The following is a 3,896-nucleotide window of genomic DNA, read 5'->3' as shown; positions in this document are numbered from 1 at the left end:
CCACGGAGATTGTTGGTTTGAAGCAATCTATGGTTATCTTACAATTCTTAGTCAGGAAATCAATTATATTTATCAGTTGAGTTGCGAATAAACAAGAGAGCATGGATTAAAGGTTACTTGTTATGCAGTAATGGAGAATATGTTGGAGTTTTGGAGATGCTTTGTCTTCAGAATCTCTACTTTCGTCTGTCTTCTGATTCACGCACGCACGTCCTCCTATGGCAAGCTGTGTGTAGGTGGATCACCGTTGTCAATGGCTACCATCCATCCTTCCAGTGAAAAGGGTCCAGGTGCGCTGTCACCGCACAGCTAATCATCTGCAGGTTCTCAGTCATACCGGAATAGGATTTACTATCCTTTTGCATCTGTCACTACGCCCAGCACTCGCGAGTTTGATGCTCGTCATAGTCATCCAATCCCAGAATCCTACTCAGAATACCACAGACAAGGTTTAGACTTTCCGGATTCTCATGAATGCCGCCATCAATCTAGCTTATACCACGGAGATTCTGATTAAGGAATCTAAGAGATATTCATTCAATCTGATGTAGAACGGAGGTGATTGTTAGACACACGTTCATGGATTGAGGAAGGTGATGAGTGTCACTGATAATCACCTTCTCCATAATTAGGCGCGAATGGATATCTTAGATAGGAACACGCATGTTTGAATGGAAAACAGAAATACTTGCATTAATTCATTGAGACACAGTAGAGCTCCTCACCCCCAACAATGGAGTTTAGAGACTCATGCCGTCAAAGAGTACAAAGTTTAGATCTAAAATGTCATGAGATGCAAAATAAGTTTCTAAAAGTTGTTTAAATACTAAACTAGTAGCCTAGGTTTACAAAAAGTGAGTAGACTATGACAGATGGTGCAGAGATCCACTTCTGGGGCCCACTTGGTATGTGCTGGGGCTGAGACTTAAACAATTCACGTGCATAAGGCTGTTTTGGGCGTTCAACGCCAGGTTTGGATCCATTTCTGGCGTTGAACTCCAACTTTTAATCCTTTTCTGGTGCTGGACGCCAGAATTGGGCAGAGAACTGGCGTTGAACGCCAGTTTACGTCGTTTATCCTTGAGCAAAGTATAGACTATTATATATTTCTGGAAAGCCCTGGATGTGTACTTTCCGACGCAATTGGAAGCGCGCCATTTCGAGTTCTATAGCTCCAGAAAATCCACTTTGAGTGCAGGGAGGTCAGAATCCAACAACATTAGCAGTCCTTTTTCAGCCTGAATCAGATTTTTGCTCAGCTCCCTCAATTTCAGCCAGAAAATTACCTGAAATTACAGAAAAACACACAACTCATAGTAAAGTCTAGAAATATGAATTTTTCCTAAAAACTAATGGAAACAAACTAAAAACTCACAAAAACATACTAAAAACTATATGAAATTAACCCCAAAAAGCGTATAAAATATCCGCTCATCAGCAGTCAGCTCCTTCGACCAGTCACCTCCGGCGAGCAATCACTTCCTTCGACCAGTCACCACTCGGCGTCGCTGTCTGTCTCCCACTCTCCCAACTGGCCTACTGCATGTTCGGTTGAAGCCTTGAAGGTGCCTTCGAGCTCTGAGAGAAAGCCTTCGACTTTGAGTTCAAGGTAATTTTTATTTTAGTTATGAACTTATGATTGTTTGATTGAATCACTGAATAACTATTGCATGATGAACTCTGAGTCTCTGATACTGTGATGAACTCTGATACTGTGAACTCTGTTCATTGAGTAGCTCTTTGATTTTGTGAAATGATGAACTATTGAACTCTGAAACTGTGAACTCTGATTGATCCTGCTTAACTGAACTGGATTTTGTGACATGATAAACTAATATGATGAACTGCTAAACTGTGAACTCTTTGATTGAGTAGCTCTTTGATTTTGCTTTGTTTACTGAACTGAATTTTGTTGTTTGTTAAATAATTGTGAATAATTTTGAATAATTTTGGATGTTGTTTGTTATGAACTTGAGAGTTGAGATTATTGGGTTGGATTTCTGGTAATGTTTAGGTATGGATGAAAGTATCAACCAAGAACTACCTAGGAATAATAATGCTGAAAATAATTCTGCTTCGAATGAACGTTCTCTTCCTCCCGCGACTAACGAAAGTCAGTCACAAACTTCTAGTGTTCGGGGGAAAGCTAATCCTGCTTGGAGATACGTTGCTTTACAAAATATAAATGGAAAACCGCATTACCAATGCTTATTTTGTCTGAGTACTTTTGGGGACGGGGGAATTAATAGAATGAAAAAGCATTTGGCGAAGATAGGTGGAGACATTAAGAAGTGTTTTAAGGTCCCGTATGATGTAGAAAAACAAATGGAAGGTTTATTGAAAGAGATTCAGAAAAGTAAAACTAGTAAAAGGAAAGTAAGTTTCAACGAAGAGTGTACCGATGAGTGTGAGGATGCAATTGATGAAGCAATAGCGCAAGAAGAACAACAAACTCCGAGTCAGTTACCAACTAAGGAGGTTATTGGAGGCGATCCAAAAAAGAAAGCAAAAACCATTATTCCTCCTATGTTTGCACCAAGAACAACTCCGGAAGTCAACCAAGTCTGAAAAGCGTGTTTCAAAACAAAGAGGCACTTCATGAAGTTGATAAGCGAGTGGCTAGATGGCTTTTGGATTGTAGGATTCCTTTCAATGCGGTTATGTCACCCTTTTTTCAAGATATGTTGGATGGTGTAGCTGGCTTTGGGCCTGGTTATAAAGGTCCTTCTTATGACTCTTTGAGGGTTAACTTATTAGCCGATCTCAAAAGGGAGTGTCAAATGGTTGTTGATAGCTATAGTTCTGCTTGGAAAGAAACTGGATGTACTCTCATGGCTGATGGTTGGACAGATCAAAGGCAAAGAACATTGATTAATTTTTTGGTTTATTGTTCGAAAGGGTTGTGCTTTGTGAAATCTGTAGATGCCTCAAGTATGGTTAAAAATGCTTCAAGCTTGTGTAACTTGTTTTCAGAGGTGATTGAATGGATTGGACTTGATAATATTGTTCATGTAGTGACTGATAATGCTGCGAATTAAATTGCTGCTGGTAGGCTTATTAATAAGAAATTTGAAAATATTCACTGGTCACCTTGTGCTGCTCATTGCTTGAATCTTATTCTAAAAGATATAAGCAGCATGCCACATATTTCTAGCCTTGCAACACGTGCTTCAAAGATTACCGTGTTTGTGTATAATCATACGGTGTTCTTGTCCTGGCTAAGACAAAGAACTTATTGAAGGGAGATTGTTCGTCCAGGTGCAAGTCGTTTTGCCACTGTCTTCCTCACATTGATGAGTATATTTGAGCGCAAATCGGATTTACAAGTATTGGTTATTTATACACACTTTACCGGACATAAATTAGGAAAGAGTGCTAATGGTAGAGCTGTGAGTGCAATTATCCTAGACAATAAATTTTGGGATGATTGTTTTACTGCATGCCAAATTGAGTCCGTTGATTAAATTGCTGAGGTTGGTAGATGCCGATGATAAACCATCATTGGGGATTGTTTATGAAGGTATGCTGAGGTTAGAAAATGGAATCAAAGAAATGTTCAAGCAAAGGAAGACTGCATATCAACCATATACAGAGATTATCAACTCAAGATGGGACAAACACTTGAAAAAAAGTCTTCACGCAACAGCTTATTTCTTGGATCCTGCTTGCTTTTTTTCTGAAAATTATAGAGAAGCACCTGATGTCATGCGAGCTTTACTTGATCTTGTTACGTTGCATTGGAAGGTTAATAATTTAGATTCAGTTGAGGCAATGAAAGAAATACACTTATATAGAGATCGAAAGGAAAGCTTTGATAGGCTTGAAGCTGTTCCAGCTGCAAAAAGACTTCAACCTGGTAATAATATCTGTTTGATAATAAGCTTTAGTTATTTACT

General features: G+C 39.0%; 1 pseudogene; it reads left to right on the top strand.

Moving 5' to 3' along the window:
* Positions 1-2,016: 2,016 nt before the first annotated feature.
* On the top strand, positions 2,017-3,239 carry LOC107615447 (uncharacterized; annotated as a pseudogene).
* Positions 3,240-3,896: the final 657 nt, after the last annotated feature.

Source organism: Arachis ipaensis, chromosome B9, assembly GCF_059453495.1.
Source record: "Arachis ipaensis isolate K30076 ecotype BB chromosome B9, ASM5945349v1, whole genome shotgun sequence".
NCBI classification, from domain to species: Eukaryota; Viridiplantae; Streptophyta; class Magnoliopsida; order Fabales; family Fabaceae; genus Arachis; species Arachis ipaensis.
Note: the sequence above shows the minus strand (reverse complement) of the source record. Positions and strands in the feature narration are given on the sequence as shown.